Genomic DNA, 27,443 nt, shown 5'->3' with positions numbered 1-27,443 from the left:
TCTTATGTGGATCCTGAGAAACATAACAGAAACCCATGGGGGAGGGGAAGGAAAAAAAAAAAAAAAAGAGGTTAGAGTGGGAGAGAGCCAAAGCATTAGAGACTGTTAAAAACTGAGAACAAACTGAGGGTTGATGGGGGGTGGGAGGGAGGGCAGGGTGGGAGGGAGGGCAGGGTGGGTGATGGGTATTGAGGAGGGCACCTTTTGGGATGAGCACTGGGTGTTGTATGGAAACCAATTTGACAGTAAATTTCATATATTAAAAAATAAAAAAAAAAAAATAAAAAAAAAAAAAAAAAAAGAAGAAATTGAGGAGTTGTAACAAAGAGGCTCAGTCCTGAGCACCTAGACCACTGGAGATGTGGGGACACATTCCAGTATCACCACATTAAGGTTTAACTTTGAGTGAAACATTAAGATGGAAATGAAAGCAACTGCTCTGAAATAAATCTAAACATACCCAGAAGCAGAATTACTCATAGTAAGTAGCAGGGTAAATAAAAGATGTCAGGAGATGGAAAAAGGAGATATTTTACCTGTAGGTTTACCAGTCTTGGAGGTAATCCATTTTAGCAAATCTCACCCTGGGAGTTAGAGTTTGAGCATGACACTGTTTTGGTGTATATTTGTGATGTGCCCATGAAGGTGCTCGTTTTCATTGACAGCTGATTACCCAAGTTGGACTCCTAATTCCTAGACTCCATTTTTAACTTGGCTTTCCCTGAATTCTGGGTGGCTGTATTAATAGGGGCCAATATCACTGAGCTCTCAACTGAAACTTCATCAAGGGCTTGGTCTCAGTGCCAAGACTGGCTTTTTGAGAGTTATACTTCAACACCAGCATTAATTTATATTTTGTCTTTTCAAATCAGAGAACCACAAAAATAAAATTAGAGTTAAAGGGGCTTTTAAGGCTCCCCAGCCTAACTTCCTTATTTTCAAGATCTGAAAAAGCCATAAGAGCATTTTAGTTTTGGCAAACAAGCAAATAAGCATAAAGTACAGCTACCCTACTTTAGTACCTTCTTCTCTATATCATTGCCTGGCCCTGTCATACTCTGATCTTATGGGATACAAGAAGTCCAAGAATTCTCAGCTAGCACTACTTGGGAATTCTTTCTATTACTCATAGACCTAGAAATTCCCTACCACTGTCTCTATTTAAAAGAAACAAAACACTGTTAGTAGTCCTACTGACTTCCTCTTAGTTGTTTCTGAGAGTTTCTATTTCTGGATGTAGAAACATGGTGGATGTAGAATGGTCAGGAAGAGATGGAAGGAGGAGAGAAACACCTTGAAATACCTGTCAAGTTTGTGCCCGATGGCCAGACTAAGTTTTGAAGTGACTTTCTGCATGGTCCTGACTTCCTGGTGTGCATCAGGGAGGGAAAATTGGCAATGTGTTTCTTAGAAAATGCTCTATCTGCCCTGTATTAAGTGCTAGCAAAAATCTGGAGTATAAGGATACTGCTAGTAAAGTCTTAGCAAGAAGTAAGAATATGTTATTGAGAAATGGAGGAGAGGAATCCATGTCAGGTAGTGGTAGAAAACTTTCTGAAATTGCCTTCTGTAGTGTTGTGGAAGGCTGAACTTGGTTGTAGAGCTGGGGAGATTTCAAACGAATGAAGGTACCACTGGGTTTCTTCTTGCTGCTTTTAATGAAATGAAGAGAAGAGAGATGAATGAAGGAAAGTATTGTTAAACAAATAGGAACCAGGACTGGATGAATCTGAAAATTCTCAATCTCTTCAAATGGAAAAAGGTGCTAAAATTAAGAGCGAAAAAACTGACAGTGTGACTACATAACTTTTCATCAAAACCTCAGAAGGATTGAGGGGTGGGAGTATTCAGTCACACAAGGAACTCTTTCAAGAGGTTTGGATGTGACTCCCAAGCAAACGATAGGACTTCTGAGAAGCTTAAGAGATTGGTCCCTCAGCCATCAGAGCATGGGCCACAGGTGCAGTTTTTCTGGAAAGGATCTGTGGGTGGTGGCTTTTTTCTAAAGGAGTAAACTTCATTTAAATCCATGGGAGACCCAGGAGGTGTTTGAGAAAATGATTTCAGCAGAAACACTACCAGCTTGGTTTGAAAGGGACAGAATACAGAATAAAAGGAGGAGGTCAGACCCCTAAAGCTCTACTGGCAGGAAGCAGTTTTATAAAACTACTCAACTGCAAATATGTGTTACCTTTTGTGAAGGAAGAGAGACGACTCTGAAAGCAAAAGTAAAAGCCAAGGGGTCACAGTTGAGATTTATTTCCAGGCCTTAAATGTAATCAAAGAACTCCTAAGTTTTGCCCAGCTGGATTTCTCCAAGTGTTTCTACACTTGGTTTTCCACTCTTTGGACCCAAATGTCTTTAGCTATTAACCCGTGCCTTCCTGGTCGTGTCTGATCTAACACTGTAATCTGGATGTGTGGGGGAAGGTCGCTTGTTTTGCAGCTTGACAGATGGAGAGGAATTGTGCCCCAGGAGCTGTACTTAACAGATGACACCCGGGAGCTGCATTTGGACTTGGACACCATTTAGATGATGTGATTTTGTCTATGAGCTGACGCTGTATGATATGAGACTCTTGGGGTCTTTGGGAGTGTGTGTGAATGTATTTTGCAAGTAGGAGGAATATGAATCTTCGGGGGTCAGATGGTGGACTCTGGTAGAGAGATAAGTCCCTGCCTCCTGGTGTCCATGCCTTTGGATAATCCCTTCTTTTGAGTGTAGAAGGAACCTGTGACTTGCTTTAACCAATACAATATGCAAAGGTGATGGGGCTAGGCCTCTGTTTTTTGTTTGTTTGTTTGTTTGTTTTTGTTTTTGTTTTTTGTTTTTTGTTTTTTGTTGTTGTTGTTACATTATGAAAGGTTTCTGTCTTAGCTAAGATGAGAGATTCTCCTTGCTGGCTTGTGCTGTAAGCAGCCGTGTTGAAAAAGCCTAAAGAAAGTGCAGGAGACCACTAGGAGCTCTGGGAAGCCTCTAGGAAAAGAACTGTTTATGAGGGTACACTGGAGTGTCAGAGAGGAACTTGTAAACTATGAACAGTGATACAAATGCATAAAGCAGCTTTTAACTTTTCAAAAGGAACAAATGATAGGTGTGGTATAAATATTTGTTGAATAAATGAATTAGAAGGTAAAGTGCATTCTGAAAACAAAATTAATAGCTGGTTAGCTGAACCATTGCCCCTTTTTAAGTTATATTATTCCTTACTGAGTCTTACTATCCTTGACAATTCTGGGAGTTTTGTGTTTTAATCCTTCTTTTGTCCTAGATATATGTCTTGTTGAGAATAAAAGCAGATGAAGAGGAAATGGAAGAGAGAGAGTGTCATGTTTAGGTGGTAAATAACATCATTAATTTTTTTATACATGCATCAGACCTTTATTCATTTGTTGAATAATTCAGACAAAGTCCTACGCTTCTTGATGCTTTTATTCTGGTGGATAGACAGATAAGAATATACCAACAAATATATAAAGTGATGTCTGCTAATGATGACTGCCATGAAAAAATGTGAGACAGGGTAAGGGTAAAGAGGGATGGGTTGGGTGAGTAGTAGCTATATATGGTTGAAGGAAAGACATCTATGATGAGGTAGCATTTGAGCAGTGATCTGAATGATGGGTGAAGGCAACCATTTGAAGCAAGACTACTCTAGTAAAAATATCCAGAGATGGAAGCCTGCTTGGGGCACTCAAGGAACTATTCTAGGGGGTAAGAGTGATCCCAGTAGAGGAAGAAAGGTGGAGGAAGTGGGAAATATTCAGTAAACTTGAGAGTCTTCTACTTGTCATGTTCTGTGTCATGTTGGGAATATCGAGGTGAAAGAGACATAATCCTTGCTCTCAAGAAATTGAGTACCCTAGAGGAAGCAAGCAATAAATATAAAAATGTATAAGGAGATAAGTGCTATTTTGGAAGTATGTACAAATTTCAAAGGGAGCCAAAGGATAGAGACCTTAAATTTGCGTAGACCTTAAATTAAGCTTTAGAGAGGAGATATCAAAGGACCATGAGGAGGAGGTGGTGATGAGGTTGGAAACTCCAAACAGAGAAGGGTAGAGGGAAGGATGGAGATGAGAGGTGTGTTAACTCATGATATTTCCTGAATTTAGTATTTTGGTAATTCCAGGTCTACATTGGTGACAGATATGTCAGGAGATGAGGCAGCTAAATGCGAGTCGTATGTGGGCTTGTGCCAGGCTAAGTCTAAAGAGCTGTGAGAAGTGAAGTAAAATACCTAAATCTGCCTTTTACACAGAGCTGTAAGGTAAGACAGTATCACTAATTAAGACAAGAAATATGGAGGCAGAAGAGTTTGAAGTAGGGAAGGTGAAAAGATTATGGATTTTAGGCTTATACATTTTATATTGCTCAAGGGTCACCTGACCCAAAGGCTGTGGGCTGCATACATAGGTCTGGAGCAAAATCAAGGTTAGAGGCACAGTCATTAGCACACAGGTATTAGTTTCAATCCAGGTGTGGACAGAGAATTAGACTAAGGTTGGAGCCAGAGAAACAGCAACATTTAAGGCAGGAAATAGAGGAGAATTGACTACAGGAATTCCGTAGTATCACTCAACCTACAGTGTTTTAAAATTTTATTTATAAGCCTAACTGGCCAAGTGGAAAGTGAACTTGTAGGAAATAATTATAATTCAACTTTTTTGTGTGTGTATTTGTATTCCCAGCAGCTGTCCCAGTGCCTTCTACATGGGATACTTAATGTATGTATATTCAAATGAATGGATCAATAATTAATTAATGGACTCTCTGGCTTGACGTTTCTGCTCGGTGCTTCTATCTTTCAGGGTGACATTTCATAGCAATAGTTCTTTGTGTCTTTTTATTTTTATTTCTTTTTTTTTTTTATTGTACAGGAACACACATTTATTGAAGAAAAATTAGAAAAAGGAAAGCTAAAACAATTACCCTGAATTCTACTGCTGGAATAGCTATTATTAACATTTCATGTCTACCTTTTAGTCCACTGCTATGAAGAGAATTTAATGTGAGCCACATAACTAATTTAAAATTTTTAGTAGCCACATTAAATGAAACTATATATAAGTATATAAAACTAATTTTAAAAATATATTTTGTTTAACCTGGTAATCCCCAAATATCATTTCAACATTGGTTCATAAAAATATTAATAGGATTGTTTACATTCTTTTCTTTATACTAAGTCTTTGAAACTTTGTGTTTATTTTAAATTCACAGCACATCTTTATTTGGATTCATCACAATCCAAGTGTTTAGGAGCCTTGTTAGCTAGTGGCTATGTATGGATAACACAGTTCAAAATTCCTTTTGAGGTATACATAATGACATATTTAAATTGTAATTCTCCCTCCACAAAGTGCAGGTCATGAGAAACCTATAGTTTTGTAAGCTTTTTGTATTAAATGTTCACTTTGAGAACAGTTTTGGATTTACAGAAAAGTTGTGAAGATAGTACACATACTTTCCATACTGCACACCCAGTTTCCCTTACGATGAACATCTTAAAATGGTACATTTGCCACAGTTAAGAAATGGATGCTGATGTATTATTATTGGCTAAAGTTCATACTTCTGTAGTTTTACTTTGATTTACCTAAAGTTCTTTATCTCCTGCAGTCCCACAAGGAGACCACATTACATTTAGTTTTCATGTCTCCTCAAGCTCCTGTTGGCTATGGCAATTTCTCAGATTTTTCTTGTTTTTTAAATGTTTCTTTAAATTTCATTTTATTTAATTTATTTCTTGTAAACTTAAAATTTTTTTTATTGTTTATTTTTGAGAGAGAGAGACAGAGACAGAGATAGAGCACAAGCGGGGAGGGACAGAGAGAGAGGGAGACACAGAATCTGAAGCAGGCTCCAGGCTCTGAGCTGTCAGCACAGAGTTTGATGCAGGGCTCAAACCCATGAAAGGTGAGATCATGACCTGAGCTGAAGTTGGACGCTTAACTGACTGAACCACATAGGCAACCTAAAGTTTATTTTATTTTATTTTATTTTTTTTTTTTTTTTTTAATTTTTTTTCAACGTTTTTAATTTATTTTTGGGACAGAGAGAGACAGAGCATGAATGGGGGAGGGGCAGAGAGAGAGGGAGACACAGAATCGGAAACAGGCTCCAGGCTCCGAGCCATCAGCCCAGAGCCTGACGCGGGGCTCGAACTCACGGACCGCAAGATCGTGACCTGGCTGAAGTCGGACGCTTAACCGACTGCGCCACCCAGGCGCCCCAAGTTTATTTTATTTTAGAGAGAAAAAGAGCATAAGCAGGGGAGGGAGGCTGAGAGATAGAGAGAGAGAAAGAGAGAGAGAAAATCCCAGCAGGCTCCATGCTCTGTGTTGAGCCCAATGCAGTCTCCTTCCCACAAGTCTGGGATCATAACCAGAGACAAAATCAAGAGTTGGATGCTCAACTGACAGAGCCACCCAGGCGCTCCTCAGATTTTTCTTATTTTTGATGACCTTGACAATTTTTAGGAGTATTAGTTAGATGCTTCGCAGAATGTCCCTAAATTGGGATTTTTCTGATGATTTCCTCATGATTAGACTGAGGTTATGGGTTTTGAGGAGGAAGATCACAGAGGTAACGTGCCATTTCTCTTCACATCATATCAAGGGGACACGCTATCAACATCCCTGGTGATTTTGACCATGATCAGCGAGCTAAACTGGTGCTTGGCAGGTTTCTCCACTGTTGCCCTTTTTTATTTTTTTAAAAATAATCTATTCATTCATTTTTAGAGAGAGAGAGGGATAGTGAGCAGGGGAGGTGCAGAGAGGTAGGGAGAGAGAGAATCCCAAGCAGACAGTCCAGAGCTCGGTCTCACAAGCTGTGAGATTATGACCTGAGCCAAAATCAAGAGTCAGAGGCTTAATGGATTGAGTGACCCAGGTGCCCCAATCCACTGTTGCTCTTTTGTCACACTTACCACACTGTCCCTTTTGGAAGGAAGTCACTATGAGCAGCACACATTTGAGGAGTCAGAAATGTGGAGTATCGAAATAAATTATTTAGAGTTCTAAAGCATGGGAAGTTTGTTCTGCCTCACACTTATTCAATGATTTATTTATATCAGTGATTCATGGATATTTATTTTATACTTTATTTTATTGCTTAAATTGTTCTAGTTTCAGCCACAGGGAGCTTTTTTAGTTGACTCTGATGTCTCCTTAACATAGCCCCATCATAGGTGGTGGTGGTTCTTTTTTTTTTTTTTAACATTTTAAGATACTGCAGATTTATCTGGAATATTCCCTGTGCCAGCCCTAGAATCAGCCATTTCTCCAAGGAGCCCTGGTTCCTTGTACTGAAAAATTGTATTAGAAACCAAGATACGAGATCTAGGTATGCTCATTGCTTCCGAGCTATTCTCAGAAACATCAAAGCGTGACCTAGATTTTGAGAGACAGTGAGTTCAAAAGGTAGAGATGGGGAGGAAACTGTTTCTGGAGAAGCAGCTGGCAGGAGCAGGAGCAGGAATTGAGATTTGGGAAAAGGACAGTCTCACAAGGAATCCAGAAGTCTTAAGCAAACAAAATTCTTTGGAGGGACACAGTAGAGAGGTTAATCTGGCAGCACTAAGCAGGGTGACCCTGAGCAGGGAGAGTCTGAAAGGGGAGAGAACAGTTAAATGTTCAGTGTAATAACAGGTACAGTGTTAAATTTGTCCCTCCCCCTTATCACCCTGGATGATGTGGGAGGAAAGGGCTGAACAACTGATCTAATCTGAACAGTCTAAGGAGTTGTAGCCTGTCTCCCCTACAGCAAGCCAGGAGTTTTAAAAAGTAGTATTGAACTATTTTGTTTGGTTAATTTGTTTCACCCAATGTTGTCTATATTAGTGTTTCTAGTTAGGTCTCTTTTGATTGCAGTGAGAGAAAACCCATCTCAAAATAATTTATCGATAAGAAAGAAATTAATTGTGTTGCGTTTTTGGTGTCTTCCCTGTATCGTTTTGTGCTTATGACTTCAGTACACACTGTCCCCTTCCTCTTGCCAGAACTTGGGTTTCTTTGCCTAAGGGCTTTCTCTTACTGCACAGCCTGCTTGGCAGACATAATTGCTGGGGAATCATCACTCATATTCCTTTCGCTGTCCTCTATGAGTGACACACAGGATTTGGGATATCAATACCTTAGCCCCTCTGGCCCTCAAATGGGACAAGTTGAAGCAAGTGTCTCCCATGGGTTGTCAGAAATTCCCTGGTATGATGAAAGTCTTGCTGCTCATAGTGGCAGTTGGCAGGAGAATACACAGGTCCGGATCGATGGATTGATTTTTCTCATTTTTTAAAATTTCAATTGTATTTAGTGAATTACAGTGCAATATTGGTTTCTAGCGTAGAATTCAATGATTCATCAATTCCATGAAACACCCAGTGCTCATCCAAATGAGTGCTCTCATTAATGCCCATCACACTTCTAGCCCACACCCATCCACCTCTCTCCATCAGGCTCTTTCCATAGATTGACTATTGTGATAATGCTGCTATAAACATCGGGGTCCAGTTATCTCTTCAAACCTGTATTTTTGTATCCTTTGGGTAAATACCTAGTAATGCAATTGCTGGATCATAGGGTAGTTCTATTTTTAACTTTTGGGGAACCTCCATATTGTTCTCCAGCGTGGCTGCACCAGTTTGCATCTCCACCAAAAGTGCAAGAGGGCTCCCCTTCCCTCACATCCTTGCCAACACCTGTTGTTTCTTGTGTTATTAATTTTAGCCATTCAGACAGGTGTGAAGTGGTATCTCATTGTGGTTTGATTTGTATTTCCCTGATGATGAGTGATGTTGAGCATATTTTCATGTGTCTGTTAGCCATCTGGATATCCTCATTGGAAAAGTGCCTATTCATGTCTTCTGCTCATTTCTTAACTAGATTATTTGTTTTTTGGGTGTTGAGTTGATTAAGTTCTTTTGTTTTTTTTTTTGTTTTTTTTTTTTTGTTTTTTTTACATTTATTTATTATTGATAGAGACAGAGCACAAGTGGGGGAGGGGCAGAGAGAGAAGGAGACACAGAATCCGAAGCAGGCTCCAGGTTCCCAGCTGTCAGCACAGAGCCTGATGCGGGGCTCAAACTCACAAACCACGATATCATGACCTGAGGCAAAGTTGGATGCTTAACAGACTGAGCCACTCAGGCGCCCCGATTAAATTCTTTATAGATTTTGGACACTAACCCTTTACCAGATGTGTCATTTGCAAATATCTTCTTCCATTTCATAGATTTTGCTGATTGTTTCCTGTACTGTGCAGAAGCTTTTTTATCTTGATGAAATCTCAAAGGTTCATGTTTGGTTTTGTTGCCCTCGGTCTGGCAATGTGTCCAGTAAGAAGTTGCCACAGCCGATGTCACAGAGGTTTCTGCCTGTGTTCTCCTGTTGGATTTGATGGTATCCTATCTCATGTTCAGGTCTTTCATCCATTTTGAATTTATTTTGTGTATGGTCCAGAAAGTGGTCCAATTTCATTCTTCTGCATGTTGTGTCCAGTTTTCCCAACACCATTTGCTGAAGATTTTCATTGAATATTCTTTCCTGCTTTGTCAAAGGGGTTGACCATATAGTTGTGGGTTCTTTTCTAGATTCTTTATTCTGTTCCATTGATTTGTGTTTTATGCTAGTACCATACTGTACTGACTGACTATAGCTTTGTAATATACCTTGAAGTCCAGAATAGCGATGCCTCTACATTGCTTTATTATTTTCAGGATTGCATGGCTATTTGGGGTCTTTTGTGAACAACATAAATTTTAGGATTGTTTGTTCTAGCTCTATGAAAAATTCTGGTGGTATTGTGATAGGGATTGCATTAACACACATGCCCTTCACTGGCTGAATTCCCTTCCTGTCACTGTTCCCACTGCCCCTGCCAGGCATCCTGGGATCACCTCCCAACTAAAGCACTTGCACTAGAATCCTTGTCTTCTTCTGGGGGAACACAAGCAAAGACAGCTGGGGTGCACAACTGAAAAATCCCAAGTAGATCTCTAATCATTGCAGAGTCTGTACCTCAAACAAGGTTAAGGGATCTCAGTTTCATTCTCTTTTCAGGATCATGCTCTTCCTTTTTGGTGGGAAGAGGGGTGCTGGCAACTGTAGGGGTATATCCTAGCTTCCTACATCCCCAGCCATATTCCTAAGAGTTTCATATTAAGTTTTGGGATGTAGACTTGGGGCAGGTACCCATCCGTGAAACAATCATTGTGGTCAGAGATGAATTATGTTAATTAGCCAGGGTGTCCAAGGCTGGGCTCAGTCTCATCTAAACCCAAACATGGGGTAGGAGGAGGCATGGCTTGTTTATCCAGGGAAAATCCAGGTGTGGTCACCAGACAAGGAGGGATGGATGTTGGGCAGCAGAAAAGATGGACGCATATCCTGATTGGCGATGTGGTTCTGAGGTGAAAATGCTCTTGAGGCTGGGATCTTGTAACCACAACTCTTCATTGGATACCAGATGTGGGAAGATTATTGCTAGAACATTCATCAGCTTCCTCTCTACACCCACCAGTGCCACCCACCCTACCTTCTGTTTACCTTTTCCTGTTCTGTGGGTTGTTTTCTCCTAAGCTTCTGGAGCAGGTGGCTGTTTCATGCTCAGCCCAGGGGGTTTTTGTAAGACTCTCCCTGTCACTCCTCTCACCGTGCAGTTTCTCCAACAGCACAGAAATAGACACCTGAGTCTGTAGGCATCAAGCCTGTGATGGTGAGACTTAGTGCTTTGTTTCCTTTCTGATGTGACACAGAATATCGTCCTTTCCTAGTGTTCCTGTTACCAGAATAAAGATTAATGATTTCAGTCATCTTTCCATTGGGCAGCTGTTGAAACCAGCTCATCACATAGTGAGTATGGCTGAGTGTGAAACTACAGTGCAAGCTCACAGATTCTCCCTCTTGTTTATTCACTGGACCTGGAGTTTGAGTGATACTCTGTGTATTGCTGGAACCTGTAGAGAAGAAGAAAAAAGTAGCTTAGCTGTTGACATTCCTCCCAAGAAAGTTGTCACAAATAGCCACTTTTCACCCAGAAAACAAAGTGAAAAAGGCACAGTCAAGTTCTTTTCCAACATCTTTCTCAAACCCCTCCCTCAGTCCCGGGCTGCAGGGGTGGTGGGCTCCTTACCAAAGTGGATGAAGGCCACCACTGTGCACCAGAAAGCACTCAATCCGGACTGCATCCTGGGACCTTCCAGCTAGTGAAATGGCTCTTGTTCTGTCTGCCACCTGCAGGCCCTTTGCAGTGTCACTGGAACTAGGTGGCTCCGTGGCCTTGCTTCTATAGAGCTGGCAGTGGGCCTTCTGCATACGTCAGCTTAGTCATACTTCCTGCTGTCTGTGTCTGCCTCCGGCTTCTCTTTCTCCAGGCCCCTGTTGTCTGATTGATGGAGAACATGTTGTGTATGGTTTATCATGAAAGAAAACTTGTCCAGTGTGGACATAACCAAAAGGGAGAAGTAGACAATAAAATCCAACCACAATCTCATTACCCAGAGGTAAATGCTGTTAACATCTCGTTGCATTTCTTTCAGTAGTTTTTATTGCAAATATGCATCCTCTAATGGAATTGGGATCAAATTAAAAAACTTTTTTGTGTTGAACATAATGTGTATGAATATGCCATCATGTCATTCAACTGCATGTGAAAATGTGATTTTTATAGCTCCATACTCTTCTGTGTAAGTGTAACTTAATTTGTTTAAACATCCTTGTTTGAAATTGTTTTGTTTCCTCTTTAGATTGTTTTAAATAAAAATCAATGGACATTGTAAATATAAGTCTTTGCATTTCTGGAAATTTATTTGTATGTTAACTATGTTATTTCAAAGTTTTTAATTATGGAAAACTTAAACATCTACCAAAGAGAGAATAGTGCAATGAAAGAGCTTGTACTCATTGTGTAGGCTGCACAATTATCAAGTCTTAGCCAGTCTAGTTTGTCTGCACCTGCATCACCCTACACATCTATACCTCTTTGAGTTCTGATTAGATTAAAGCAAATCCCAGACATCATGGGGTTGTGTACTTTACTCAGGAGACAAGTAAGGTCAGATTGTCTTTTCAGGTGTGTGTGTGTTAGTGACTGTTGATAAACAATGATTAGATCTGTTTTTTGATTAGGAGTTGGTTTGCAAATTGATGATATTCTAATTATATCATTTCTACTTCATTTTTTAACTGAAGCATTTCTATTAAGATGATTTTCCTTGTCAAATAATTGATTAACTTTAAGGTTAAGTGTAAGATACTTTCCTTTCATTTATCAGTTTGTACGATAATGAGCTGATTCCCCTCTATGGTGACTATACCATCCCTGCTTGCCTGACATGGAGGCGTTTCTCAGGACAAACACCAAAATAGTCCCAAGCAAATCTCTGGCAACCAGGATAAACCCCAAAAGTAATTAAGGAGGATTGTTTTATGAACTCATGGATTTAAACATATTTGATGTGTTTCAGTTGATTGGATTCATGGTCTTATTGATGTGGGAAATGTCCCATCTTAGAACAAATCTTTTCAGGCTGGCTCCTGAGCCTTTGTGACATGGCCTCTGTAATCTGTGATAGCTTCCTAGTTTTCTGGGAGGAGAAGACATTCTAGGCTCATTTGTACACTTTCTCCCCCAGATATGGAATCAGGTAACTACGATTAATGATAGATGTTTTCTCCTTCCAGTTCTAATGTTTTTATTATTTTACTGTAGTCGTTAGGACATTGATTGAAATATAGAATAGAAAGAATAACATTGGAAATCTTTCTCTTTTTCAAATTTTTAAGGGAATGCTTTTAACATCTCCCTTTGAAAACAAATTCAAAGATTCCCTTGTTCAGGTTAAGAAAGTTCCTTTTCTTCCTAGTTTGTGAAGAGACTTTAATTAGAAATACATGTTAAACTTGACCCAGCTCACTTTTCTGCATTTAGTGAGATAATTTTATACTTACTATTTTTATGTGTGGTATGTTGCATGCACTAATATTTAATCTTCCTCATACTCCTGAGATGAATCCTAAATGATCATGGTGTATTAGTATTACTTTTTAAAATCCAATGCTGGTTTGATAATATTTTATGTGCAGTCATTGCTTTTCATAAGTAATATTGGTCTATAATTGTTATTTGTCATCTCTTTGTTTATTTTTGTAATTGTGGTTCTCTTGGTCTCATAAAATGTGTTGAGTAGTAGCCTTGCTGTTTTAATTTTTCTTAGCACAGGTATGGAAATTATTGGTCTTGGGTTTGATGTAACTTGCTTGTGAAACCATATGTATGTATAAAGATTTAAATTTCAGTTTAAATTCCGGTACATTTAATTCCAGTTTTCAACTTTTCTTTTCAGTTTTGCTGGCTGATAATTTTTAGACAGTTTTACATTTTGTTCAAGTTTTCTGATTAATTTGTATGCATTTATTCCTTGCATGTTCTTATAATTATTTAAATTTTTGCTGTGTCTGTGTCTTCCTTTACATCGTATTTTTCTATCTTCTTAATTTCCTTGAGATTTCCTATCAGAGAATTGTCCATTTTCTAATTCTTTCCAAAGAACCATATTATTTATTTATTTATTTATTTATTTATTTAATTTTATTTTTAAATTTTTTAAAAAACTTACATCCAAATTAGTTAGCATATAGTGCAACAATGATTTCAGGAGTAGATTTCTTTGTGTCCCTTACCCATTTAGCCCATCCCTCCCTCCCAGAACCCCTCCAGTAACCCTCAGTTTGTTCTTCATATTTATGAGTCTCTTCTGTTTTGTCCTCCTCTCTGTTTCTATATTTCATTTTTGTTTCCCTTCCCTTGTGTTCATCTGTTTTGTCTCTTAAAGTCCTCATATGAGTGAAGTCATAGGTTGTTTGTCTTTCTCTGACTGACTAATTTCACTTAGCATAATACCCTCCAGTTCCATCCATGTAGTTGCAAATGGCAAGATTTCATTCTTTTTGATTGCTGAGTAATACTCCATTATATATTTATATGCCACATCTTCTGTAACCATTCCTTCATTGATGGACATTTGGGCTCTTTCCATACTTTGGCTATTGTTGATAGTGCTGCTATAAACATTGGGGTGCATGTGTCCCTTCAAAACAGCACACCTGTATCCCGTGGCTAAATGCCTAGTAGTGCAATTGCTGGGTCATAGGGTAGTTCTATTTTTAGTTTTTCGAGGAGCCTCCATAGTGTTTTCCAGAGTGGCTGCACTAGCTTGCATTCCCACCAGCAATGCAAAAGAGATCCTCTTTCTCCACATCCTCACCAACATCTGTTGTTGTCTGAGTTGTTAATGTTAGCCATTCTGACAGGTGTGAGGTGGTATCTCATTGTGGTTTTGAGTTGTGTTTCTTTATAATGAGTGATGTTGAGCATTTTTTCATGTGTCGGTTGGCCATCTGGATGTCTTCTTTGGAGAAGTGTCTATTCATGTCTTTTGCCCATTTCTTCACTGGATTCTTTGTTTTTTGGGTGTTGAGTTTGATCAGTTCTTTATAGATTTTGGATACTAACCCTTTACCACATATGTCATTTGCAAATATCTTCTCCCATTCTGTCAGTTTCCTTTTAGTTTTGCTGATTGTTTCATTTGCTGTGCATAAGATTTTTATTTTGATGAGGTCCCAGTGGTTCATTTTTGCTTTTGTTTCCGTTGCGTCCAGAGACGTGTTGAATAAGAAGTTGCCGCAGCCAAGATCCAAGAGGTTTTTGCCTGCTTTCTCCTCAAGGATTTTGATGGCTTCCTGTCTTACATTGAGGCCTTTCATCCATTTTGAGTTTATTTTTGTGTCTGGTGTAAGAAAGTGGTCCAGGTTCATTTTTTTGCATGTTGGTGTCCAGTTTCCCCAGCACCACTTGCTGAAGAGACTGTATGTATTCCACTGAATATTCTTTCCTACTTTGTCAAAGATTAGTTGGCCATATGTTTGTGGGTCCATTTCTGGGTTCTCTATTCTGTTCCACTGATCTGAGTGTTCTTGTGCCAGTACCATACTGTCATGATGATGACAGCTTTGTAGTATAGCTTGAAGTCCGGGATTGTGATGCCTCCTGCTTTGGTTTTCTTTTTCAAGATTGCTTTGGCTATTTGGGGTCTTTTCTGGATCCATATACATTTTAGGATTATTTGTTGTAGCTCTATGAGGAATGCTGGTGTTCTTTTGATAGGGATTGCATTGAATATGTAGATTGCTTCGGGTAGTATTGACATTTTAACAATATTTGTTCTTCCTATCCAGGAGCATGGAATCTTTTTCCATTTTTTGGTGTCTTCTTCAATTTCTTTCATAAGCTTTCTATCGTTTTCAGTGTATATATTTTTCACCTCTTTGGTTAGATTTATTCCTAGGTATTTTATGGGTTTTGGTGCAATGGTAAATGGGATAGATTCCTTGATTTCTCTTTCTGTAGCTTCACTGTTGGTGTATAGGAATGCAACCGATTTCTGTGCGTTGATTTTATATCTTGCAACTTTGCTGAATTCATGAATCAGTTCTAGCAGTTTTTTGGTGGAATCTTTAAGGTTTTCCATATAGAGTATCATGTCATCTGTGAAGAGTGAAAGTTTGACCTCCTCCTGGCTGATTTGGATGCCTTTTATTTCTTTGTGTTGTCCGATTGCAGAGGCTAAGTCTTCCAATATTATGTTGAATCACAGTGGCGAAAGTGGACATCCCTGTCTTGTTCCTGACCTTGGGGGGAAAGCTCTCAGTTTTTCCCCATTGGGGATGATATTAGCATTGGGTCGTTCATATATGGCTTTTATGATCTCGAGGTATGCTCCTTCTATCCCTACTTTCTTGAGGGTTTTTATCAAGAAACGGAGCTGTATTTTGTCAAATGCTTTCTCTGCATCTATTCAGAGGATCATATGGTTCTTGTCCTTTCTTTTATTGATGTGATGAATCACATTGATTGTTTTGTGGATATTGAACGAGCCCTGCATCCTAGGTATATATCCCACTTGGTCATGGTGAATAATTTTTTTAATGTATTGTTGGAACTGGTTAGCTAATATCTTGTTGAGGATTTTTGTATCCATGTTCTTCAGGGAAATTGGTCTATAGTTCTCCTGTTTAGTGGGGTCTCAGTCTGGTCTTGGAATCAAGGTAATGCTGGCTTCATAGAAAGAGTTTGGAAGTTTTCCTTCCATTTCTATTTTTTGGAACAGCTTCAAGAGAATAGGTGTTAACTCTTCCTTAAATGTTTGGTAGAATTCCCCTGGAAAGCCATCTGGCCCTGGACTCTTGTTTTTTTGGAGATTTTGGTTACTAATTCGATTTCCTTACTGGTTATGGGTCTGTTCAAGTTTTCTGTTTCTTCCTGTTTCAGTTTTGATAGTGTATATGTTTCTAGGAATTTGTGCATTTCTTCCAGATTGACCATTTTATGACATATAATTGCTCATAATATTCTCTTATTATTGTTTTTATTTCTGTTGTGTTGGTTGTGATCTCTCCTCTTTCATTATTGATTTTATTTATTTGGGTCCTTTCCTTTTCCTTTTTGATCCAACTGGCTAGTGGTTTATCAATTTTATTAATTCTTTCAAAGAACCAGCTTCTGGTTTCATTGATCTGTTCTACTGTTTTTTGTTTTTTTTTTTTTTGGTTTTGATAGCATTAATTTATACTCTAATTTTTATTATTTCCTGTCTTCTGCTGATTTGGGGTTTCACTTGCTGTTCTTTTTCCAGCTCTTTAAGGTAAGGTTAGGTTGTGTATCTGAGATCTTTCTTCCTTCTTTAGGAAGGCCTGGATTGCTATATACTTTCCTTTTATGACAGCCTTTGCTGTGTCCCAGAGGTTTTGGGTTGAATTCCATATACTTTTTAATTTCCTCTTTAACTTCTGGTTAGCCCATTCATTCTTTAGTAGGATGTTCTTCAGTCTCCAAGTATTTGTTACCTTTCCAAATTTTTTCTTGTGGTTGATTTCAAGTTTCATAGCACTGTGGTCTGAAAATATGCATGGCATAATCTCAACCTTTTTGTACTTGTTGAGGGCTGATTTGTGTCCCAGTATGTGGTCTATTCTGGAGAACGTTCCATGTGCATGGAGAAGAATGTATATTCTGCTGCTTCAGGATGAAATGTTCTGAATATATCTGTTAAGTCCATCTGGTCCAGTGTGTCATTCAGAGCCATTGTTTCCTTGTTGATTTTTTGATTAGATGATCTGTCCATTGCTGTGAGTGGGGTGTTGAAGACTCCTACTATTATGGTATTACTATCAATGAGTTTCTTTATGTTTGTGATTATTTGATTCATATATTTGGCATGATATTTATATACTTAGCATGATAGATGGTTCTCCATCCCCTTATTTTCAGCCTGAAGGTGTCTTTAGGTCTAAAGTGGGTCCCTTGTAAACAGCATATAGATGGATCTTGTTTTCTTATCCATTCTGTTACCCTATGTCTTTTGATTGGAGCATTGAGTCCATTGAGTTTTAGAGTGAGTACTGAAAGATATAAATTCATTGCCATTATGTTGCTTGTAGAGTTGGAGTTTCTGGTGGTGTTCTCTGGTCCTTTCTAATCTTTGTTGCTTTTGGTATTTATTTATTTATTTTTTCATCTTTTTTCCCCTCAGAGAGTCCCCCTCAAAATTTCTTGCAGGGCTGGTTTAGTGGTCACAAACTCCTTTAATTTTTGTTTGTCTGGGAAACTTTTTATCTCTGTTTTTATTTTGAATGGCAGCTTTGCCGGATAAAGAATTCTTGGCTGCATATTTTTCTGATCCAGCACATTATATATATCCTGCCACCTCTTTCTGGCTGCCAAGTTTCTGTGGATAGGTCTGCTGCAATCCTGATCTGTCTTCCCTTGTAGGTTAAGGACTTTTTTTTCCCTTGTTGCTCTCATGATTCTCTCCTTACCTGAGTATTTTGTGAATTTGACTATGATATGCCTTGTTGATGGTCACTTTTTGTTCAGTCTAATGGGTGTCCTCTGTGCTTCCTGGATTTTTATGTCTGTGTCTTTCCCCAGGTTAGGAAAGTTTTCTGCTATGATTTCCTCACATAAGACTTCTACCGCTATTTCTCTCTCTTCCTCTTCTGGGACCCCTATGATTCTGATGTTGTTCCTTTTTAATGAGTCACTGATTTCTCTAATTCTTAAATCGTGCTCTTTTGTCTTCATCTGCCTCTTTTTTTCTGCTTCATTATTCTCTATAAGTTTGTCCTCTATATCACCGATTTTATGTTCTACCTTGTCCATCCTTGCACTGCTGCATCTATCCATGATTGCAGTTCAGTTATAGCATTTTTAATTTCATTCTGGCTATTTTTTACTTCTTTTATCTCTGCAAAAAGGGATTAGGATCTGTGTTGGTTAAATACCTGGCTGTCTTTTCTTTGTGTTCTTTTTTTTGGGGTGAATTCCTTCGTTTTGTCATTTTGAAGGGAGACAATGAATTAATGAGGTAGAAAAATTAAAATTAAAAACATTAAAATTAAAAAATATTAAAATTTAAAAATTAAACACACACACACACACACACACACACACAAATCGAATAAATGATGCTAGATACTAGGTGTGTTTTGGTCTGGGTGTTGAAAGTGGTTTGACAGATTAGAGAAAAAAAGGTAGAAAGAAAAAAAAAGAAAATAGTTTGAGAATATGAAAAAATGAATACACTGAAGTAGGCTAAAATGAGATGATGGGAGTAAAATAGAATTTGAAAAAAATTACACACAAGTAAAGAATATAGTAGAAAAAATTAAAAAAATATTTGTAATATTAAATAAAAATAAAAAATTAATTTTTCTCTTTCTGTATTCAAGAAAAAGAAAAGAAAAAAGAAAAAAGAGAAAAAGAAGAAAATCGTTTCAAAATTTGAAAAAAGTGAATACACTGACATAGACTAAAATAAAATGATGGAAGTAAAATAGAATTTGAAAAAGTTTACATAAAAGTGAAAAATGTAGTCAAATAAATTAAAGAAAAATATTTTTAACAGAAATTGAAAGTAAAAATGAAGTTTTCTCTTTCTGCATTCAAGAAAAAGAAAAGAAATGAAAAAGAAAAAAGAAAAAGAAAAAAAGGAAATCGTTTGAAAATTTGAAAAAGTGAATATACTGATGTAGACTAAAATAAAATGATGTTAGTGAAATGGAATTTGAAAAAACTTACATAAAAGTAAAAAATATAGTAAAAAATTAAAGTATTTTTAATAAAAATTGAACAAAAAATGAATTTTTTCTCTTCCCATATTCAAGAAAAAAGTGGAAAAGAGAAAAAAAAAAGAAAAAAAATTGAATTGATGATGGACCTACTAACAGATTGAAATAGGACTGAAATTACTTTGTTTTCCCCTAGAAGTCAGACTATGAAGCGCTTCATAGTCCATAAACTAAGCAGGCAGTAAGACTTGTGTTCTTGAAGAGCGAGGTTGGCCCAGTTGGGTGGGTATCAGTGTAATGGCTCCATTCTCCACTAGATGACACTGCTAGCCTACTGGGTTGGAGTGCTGTGGCGCCCGTAGGTGCGTATGCGCATGCGCGGGAGTGGTGAAAATGGTGTCACCCAGCTACCCAGTTCTAGTATTGGAACTCTGTTCTCCCCGATCAGCAATCACGCACCTGTCCTCTGTCTTCAGCTTTCGTCCACTCCCTGCTTTTTCACTGTCTGTGACCAAGCCCCAGGCAGTACCTCTCTCCTGAGTTTTGTCTCAGTTGCAGCTGTGTTTTCCGGCCCTTTACCTCTGAAGGAACTGAGGCTTTGACCTATTGTGTCCCTCTGCAAGCAGTGGCCGAATGAGCAATGGCCGAATGTCAGCTGCACCCAGGAATGCTTGCTGGACCCTGCTGCTGCTGATGCCTGGAGGCTGTGGCCAGGTGTCATCCCACCCCAGAAAAAGTTCGTGAGATAGTGTAGCAGCAGCTTTTCAGGGATTATGGAAAATCACAACACACATCTGGCACCAGGCTTCACCCTTAACGACCTTGTTCCAGCACCAGCGAATGTGGCCGTTCTCTGGGTCTGCTGGGACCAGGTGGCTTCAACAGTTTCTACCAAATGTCCTTCCAGCAGTGGAACTGCTTTTCCCCGTGTGGCCCAAGAACCTCCCAGACCCCACTCTGCTCCTGGGGATTCGCCCTTCCCACCAGAGCACTGCCAGGTATCAAGCTGAAGAGTTGCAGACTTTGTGCTCCCCTTGTTTACAGTCTTAATGGAATTTAAACCCTCTCTTTCTCCTTTCTCCCTTTTTAGTTTAGTCCCTGCAGCTGTTTTCCACTTTCTCTCCAGCTGCTTTTTGGGAGGGAGGGGTGCTTTTCCCATGTTCTCCCCGCCCCGTCCTGCCCTGTCTCCGTCCTCTCTCCACCCACAAAAGTACCTCCCTGCCCACCATGGCCTCTTGCTCCCCAAGTTCACCTCTCCACACTGTGTACCTGCTGAATTCTGTGGTTCGGGTTGTGCAAATTGTTGTGTTAATCCTCAGATCAGTTTTCTAGGTGTGCAGGATTGTTTAATGTTGGTCTGGCTGTATTTCTTGGACGCGAGACACACAAAAAACTTCCATGCTGTTCCGCCATCTTGGCTCCCTCCAAAGAACCATTTTAAATGGATTCTTTCCTTTGTTTCTTTGTCTTTATTACCTTAATTTTAGCACTGATTATGACTAATTTTGTCCTCCTACTTTTGTTTACTCTTACTCTCTTTTAAAACTTTCTGGTTGAATGTTTAGCTCATTATGTTCAGTCTTTTAATTTACATATTTGTAAGGTATAAAAAGTTCTCTATGTGCTGCTTAGGTTCATTGCTCAAGTTTTAAAATTTATACCTTTTATGATTGTTCAGTTGGAAATATTTTAACAATTCTGTTATAATTTCTTTTCTGGTTCATAAATAATTTTATTTTTTTAAGTTTATGAATTTATTTTGAGTGAGAGAGAGAAAGCAGGGGAGACGTAGAGAGAGAGGGAGAGAGAGAATCCCAAGAAGAGTCCTTGCTGTCAGTGCAGAACCTGATGCAGGGCTTGAACTCATGAACCTGAGCCAAAATTGTGACCTGAGATTATGACCTGATGAAATCCAGAGTCAGACATTTCGCTGACTGACCCGCTCAGGTGCCCCTTGTTCATAAATTATTTATGAGTGCATTTCTTTTTATTTAAAGTTGGCTTTTTTATGAATAGTATCTAACTTTATTAATTGTAATAAAAACACATGATATCACTATATGATATTGGTTCTTGAATACTTATTGAGATTTGCTTTTTTGTGGTAAATATTACTGATTATTTCTTATTTTAAACATTATTTTTAACATTTATTTATTTTTGAGAGACAGAGACAGAGTGAAAGTGGGGAAGAGGCAGAGAGAGAAGGAGACAGATCCAAAGCAGGCACCAGGCCCTGAGCTGTCAGCATAGAGTCCGATGTGGGGCTCGAACCTACACACCATGAGATCATGACCTGAACCTAAGTCTGACACTGAACTGACTGAGCCATCCAGGCACCTCTATTTCTGACTCTTTCTTTCTTTCTTTCTTTCTTTCTTTCTTTCTTTCTTTCTTTCTTTCTATTTTTAATGTTTATTTATTTTGAGAGAGAGACAGACAGCATGAATTGGGGAGGGGTGGAGAGAGAGAGAGAGAGAGACAGAAAATGTGAAACAACTCCAGGCTCTGAGCATAGAGCTCAACATGGGGCTTGAACCCACGAACGGTGAGATCATGACCTGAGCTGAAGTCTAGTGATTAACCAAATGAGCCACCCATGCATCCCTTTTTCTGATTATTTATTAAGGATAAATTTCCTAATATAGAGCTTTCTTCTGGGCCACTGACATGCCATCCAGACTGAGGAAGACCCGGAAACTTCGGGGCCACGTGAGCCATGGCCACGGCTGCATCGGCAAGCACCGGAAGCACCCAGGAGGCCGGGGTAATGCTGGTGGTATGCATCACCACAGGATCAACTTTGACAAATATCACCCAGGTTACTTTGGAAAAGTTGGTATGAGGCATTACCACTTAAAAAGGAACCAGAGCTTCTGCCCAACTGTTAGCCTTGATAAACTGTGGACCTTGGTCAGTAAGGAGACATGGGTAAATGCTGCCAAAAACAAGACTGGAGCTGCTCCTATCATTGATGTGGTGCAATCGGGCTACTACAAAGTATTGGGAAAGGGAAAGCTCCCCAAACAGCCTGTCATTGTGAAGGCCAAACTCTTCAGTAAAAGAGCTGAGGAAAAGATTAAGGGTGTGAGGGAGACTGTGTCTTAGTAGCCTGAAGCCACATGGAGAGAGGTTCATTAAATACTAACAACTGCTTTTCTTTTCTGGTCTGGGTGTAAGTTCTTTAGCACCCCTACCTCTCTATCTGTACATTGGAAAGTCACCTAACAGATCCAGGAGTAAGGGTATGAGGGCCTGAGCTCCTTTTGCCAACTCCCCTCAGAAAATGTGCAAGAGAGAGCACCAGTACTTAAAGGACTTGGCCCTACCTTGAACATTTATAAAGTGAGAATATTTTTCGATAGCATATTTGTGTATCTTAGAGTTGAAAGGCCTGTTTTGCATTGTATACTCTGAAAATACAATGAATGGGAGAATATAAAAAAAAATTTCCTAATATAGAATTGTTGGGTGAAATAATTTTATACATATTAATAAATTACCCTTCCAATGACTGTACAAATTGACATTTTTATAGCATTTTCTAAGAGTTTCGTTTCATGACATCAGCATCTAATGATTTAAAACAAAGTACTTAACAATTTGTAGAGAAAAAAATATTTGCTTATTGTTTTATAATGCATTTGTTCACCATGACATTGGACTCTTTTCGTATTTGTGCTTGTTTTTTTTAAATTGTTTAATTTTTTACATTTATTTATTTTTGAGAGATAGAGTGAGACAGAGTGTGAGCTGGGGAGGGGTAGAGGGAGAAGGAGACAGAGAATCTGAAGCAGTCTCCAGGCTCTGAGCAAGCTGTCAGCACAGAACCTGACATGGGGCTTGAACCCATATCATGACCGGAACTGAGGTTAGACGTTCAACTGACTGAGCCACCCAGGCGCCCCTGTGCTTGTTTTTTTGTTTTTTTTAATTTGGAAATTATTTGTTCATATCCATTGCATTTTTAAAAATTGGTATAATTTTTCTTGAGTTTCTTTGTAAAAATGTTTTATTTTTTAAGGATATTAAATAACTTTGTTCATAAATGATCATTATCCCAGAGTCCATTAGGATTCTTAGCCAGATAGCTAGGCAGCTAGATGTTTATTTTGACAGTTCCTGAGCTCCTTGAACTAATCATGTACCTGGGCCCTCCCAACCCCACAACTCGCCATTACCCTGATGTATCTTAACATACAAACCACGGAAGATCCGTGGCCTTTATCCAGGTTGTTTCTGAGAACTATTTCAGAAAACTCTGAGATCCTGGCTGCTGAAATTGTCATTCCAGAAGAGTCAAAGATGACATGAGTACCAACGGGTACACGTAAAGCTTAGGGTGACCTGCTCAAGATAAGTAATAAGTTCTCCTGACCAAGTTATTCTTCTGACAGGGGTTTGTTATAAAGGATGAATCTTTATAACCATTGTTATAAAGTGCATCTTGCCCAAAGGCATGATAATGAAATGGGGAGCTTCTCCCAATGGAGAGGTTTACAAGCCTGGGATTGGGTAGAAGACAGGCTTTGGGAAAATTGTGCTTGCAGGAGAAGGAAAGAGTTGCTCACAGTTTCCTAAGGTTTCGGAGAATTTTAAAGAGATTTGGCCTCAATTACCTCAATATTATTCAGGCTTCTAATTTTCATCCTTATTCCTTTTTTGTCCTGAGTTCAGGCCTCTCACCCACCCCCAGAGAGTGTCAGCATCTTCTCATTGTTCTGAGAGTTGTGTTAGTGGCACGATTGCCCCCTGGAGGCCAGACAGAGGAGCAGCCGCCTTAAAGTATTCTAGGTCTTGGATCTCCAGGCTGGCTGCACATTAGAAGAAATTGAGGAGTTGTAACAAAGAGGCTCAGTCCTGAGCACCTAGACCACTGGAGATGTGGGGACACATTCCAGTATCACCACATTAAGGTTTAACTTTGAGTGAAACATTAAGATGGAAATGAAAGCAACTGCTCTGAAATAAATCTAAACATACCCAGAAGCAGAATCACTCATAGAAAGCAGTAGGGTAAATAAAAGATGTCAGGGGGATGGAAAAAGGAGATATTTTACCTGTATGTTTACCTGTATGTTTACCAGTCTGGGAGGTTAATCCGTTTTAGCAAATCTCCCCCTGGGACTTGGAGTTTGAGTGTGACAGATTTTTGGTGTGTATTTGTGATGTGCCCACGAAGGTGCTCATTTTCATATATAAGTTGACTGCTGATTACCCAAGTTGGCCTCCTAATTCTTAGACCTTACTTTTCACTCAGCTTTCCCTGGGTTCTGGGTGGCTGGAATATTAGTAGGGGCCAACATCACTGAGCTCTCAACTGAAACTGGATCAAGGGCTTGGTTTCAGTGCCAAGACTAGCATTTTTGATAGTTCTACTTAAACACCAGCACTAATTTAAATTTTATCTTTTCAAATCATAAAATCACAAAAATTAGAATTAAAGGGCCTTTTGAGGTTCCCCAGGCAAACTTCCTTATTTTAAAGATCTGAAAAAAAGACATAAGAGCATTTTATATTTGGCAAACAAATAAACATAAATTATAGCTACCCTACTTTCGTACCTTCTTCTCTGTCCTCATTCTCTAAGTTGTTTCTGGGAGTTTCTGTTTCTGGATGTAGAAACTTCATGGATGTAGAAGGTTGTGGATAGATGGAGGGAGGAGAGAAACACCTTGAAATACCTCTCAGGCCTGTGCCTGAGGGACAGACTTCAAGTTATGAAGTGACTTTCTGCATGGTCCTAACTTCCTGGTGTGCATCAGGGAGGGAAATCTGGCAATGTGTTTCTAGATCCAGCTCTATCTGCCCTATATTAAGGGCTAACAGAAATCTGGACTTTAAGGATACTGCTAATGAAGTCTTAGAAGGAAGTAAAGACTATGTTATTGGGAACTGGAGGGGGGGAATCCAGTTCAAGAGTTGCAGAAAAATTTTGAAATTACCTCCTATAGTTATGCAGAAAGCTGAACTCTGTTGTAGAGCTGGGGAGATTTCAAAGCAACGTAAGAAGGTTTCACCTGGTTTCTTCTTGCTGCTTTTAATGAAATGAAGAGAAGAGAGATAAATGGAGGAAAGAATTGTGAAACAAAAAGGAACCAGGACTGGATGAATCTGTAAATTCTCAATTTATTCTAACAGAAAAAGATGCAAAAATTAAGATAGTGTGGCACAAAGAAAAAATGTGACAGTGTGACTATATAATCTTTGATCAAAACTTCAGAAGGATTGAGGGATGGGAGTATTCAGTCGCACAAGGAGCTCTTTCAAGCGGTTTGGATGTGACTTCCAACCACATGATAGTACTTCTAGGAAGCTTAAGAGAAATGTTCCTCAGCTATCTGAGCAGGGGCCACAGGTACAGGTTATCTGGAAAGGATCTGTAGGTGTGGCTTTTTTCTAAAGGAGTAAACTTCATTGAAATCCATGGTGGACTCAGGAAGTGTTTGAGACAATTATTTCAGCAGAAACACTACCAGATTGGATTGAAAGTGACAGTGAACAGAATAAAAGTAGGAGTTCAGTGTCGCCTGGGTGGCTCAGTCGTCGCCTGGGTGGCTAAGCAGCCTACTTCAGCTCAGGTCACAATCTCACGGTTTGTGGGTTCGAGCCCCGCATCTGGCTCTGTGCTGACAGCTTGAAGCCTGGAGCCTGCTTCAGATTCTGTGTCTCCCTCTCTCTCTGCCTCTCTCCAGCTCATGATCTGTCTCTCAAAAATAAATAAACGTTAAAAACAATTAAAAAAAAAAGTTAGCTGAACCATTGCCCATTTTCATCTTATAATATTATTGCTTACTCAGTCTTATTATACTTGACAATTCTTGGAAATTTGTGTCTTAATCTTTCTTTTGTCCTAGATATATGGCTTGATGAGAATAAAGCAAATGAACGGGAAATGGAAGAGAGACAGTGTCATATGTAGGTGATAAATACCATCATTTATATTTTTATAGATGCACCAGATCTTTGCTCATTTGTTGAATAATTCAAAGTCCCAAGCTTTGATGCTTATCTTGTGGTGGAGATACATGTAAAAATATATTCCAACAACATATAATATATTTGCTAGTGATGATTGCAATGAAAAATGTGAGACAGGGTAAAGGGGAAGAGAGAATGTGTTAGGTAGGTACTATCTATATTGGAGTAAAGATGTCTCTAATGGGGTGGCATTTGAGCAGGGATCTGAATGATGGGATTAAGGAGACTATTTGAAGCAAGAATAGTCTAGTAAGAAAAACCCAGATGTGGAAGCCTGCTTGGGGCACTCAAGGGTAAGAGTGACCCCAGTAGAGTAAGAAAGGTGAAGGACGATGGGAAATATTCAATAAACTTGAGAGTCTTCTATTTGTTATGATCTGTGTAATATTGGGAATATCGATGTGAAAGAGACACAATCTCTGGTGTCAAGAAATTGAGTATCCTAGAGGAAGAAGGCAATAAATATAAAAATATATAAGGAGATAAGTGCTGTTCTCATAGATAAGTACAAATTTCAAAGGGAGCCAGATGAGAGAGACTTTAAACTTGCCTAGAAGATCAAGGAAGGCTTCAGAGAGAAGAAGTCAGAGGACAATGAGGAGGAGGTAGTGATGAGGTTGGAAACTCCAAACAAAGAGTAGGGTAGAGGGAAGGATGGAGACAAGAGATGTATTAACTCATGATATTTCCTGAATTCAGTATTTTGGTAATTCCAGGTCTACGTTGGTGACAGATGTGTCAGGAGATGAGGCAGCTAAATGAGAATCTTATGTGGGCTTGTGCCAGGCTTAGTCTAAAAAGCTGTGAGAAGTGAAGTAAAATACCTAAATATGCCTTTTACACAGAGCTGTAAGGTAAGACAGTATCACCAATTAAAACAAGAAATGTGGAGGCAGAAGATCTTGAAGTAGGGGAGGTGAAAGGTTATGGGTTTTAGGTTTATACATTTTATATTGCTCAAGGGTCACCTGACCCAAAGGCTGTGGGCTGTATACATAGGTCTGGTGCAAAATCAAGGTTAGAGGCATAGTCATTAGCATATATATATTAGCTGCAATCTAGGTGTGGACAAGAATTAGACTAAGGTGGGAGTCAGGAAAAAAGCAGCATTAAAAGCAGGAAATAGAGGAGAATTGACAACAGGAATCCCATAGTATCACTGACCTTACAGTGTTTTAAAATTTTATTTACAAGACTATTTGGCCATGTGGACTGTGACCTTGTAGGAAATAATTTTTTGTGTATTTGTAGTCCCAGGAACTGTCCTTGTGCCTTGCACATGGGATACTTAATATATGTATATTCAAATGAGTGGATGAATAATTAATTAA

The 27,443-nt window shown here is 38.9% G+C and overlaps 1 protein-coding gene, 1 long non-coding RNA gene and 1 pseudogene across 2 annotated transcripts in view; 2 read left to right on the top strand and 1 right to left on the bottom strand.

Moving 5' to 3' along the window:
* The window catches only part of LOC144616677 (uncharacterized), a 301,629-nt gene that overhangs the window by 44,006 nt on the left and 230,180 nt on the right, over positions 1-27,443 (top strand). The window lies entirely within an intron of this gene.
* The window catches only part of LOC132669387 (T cell receptor alpha chain MC.7.G5-like), a 178,391-nt gene that overhangs the window by 131,608 nt on the left and 19,340 nt on the right, over positions 1-27,443 (bottom strand). The window lies entirely within an intron of this gene.
* Positions 21,767-22,254, top strand: LOC132669392 (large ribosomal subunit protein uL15 pseudogene; annotated as a pseudogene).

Source organism: Panthera onca, chromosome B3, assembly GCF_046562875.1.
Source record: "Panthera onca isolate mPanOnc1 chromosome B3, mPanOnc1 haplotype 2, whole genome shotgun sequence".
NCBI classification, from domain to species: domain Eukaryota; kingdom Metazoa; phylum Chordata; class Mammalia; order Carnivora; family Felidae; genus Panthera; species Panthera onca.
This window is presented reverse-complemented; position numbering and strand designations above follow the sequence as displayed.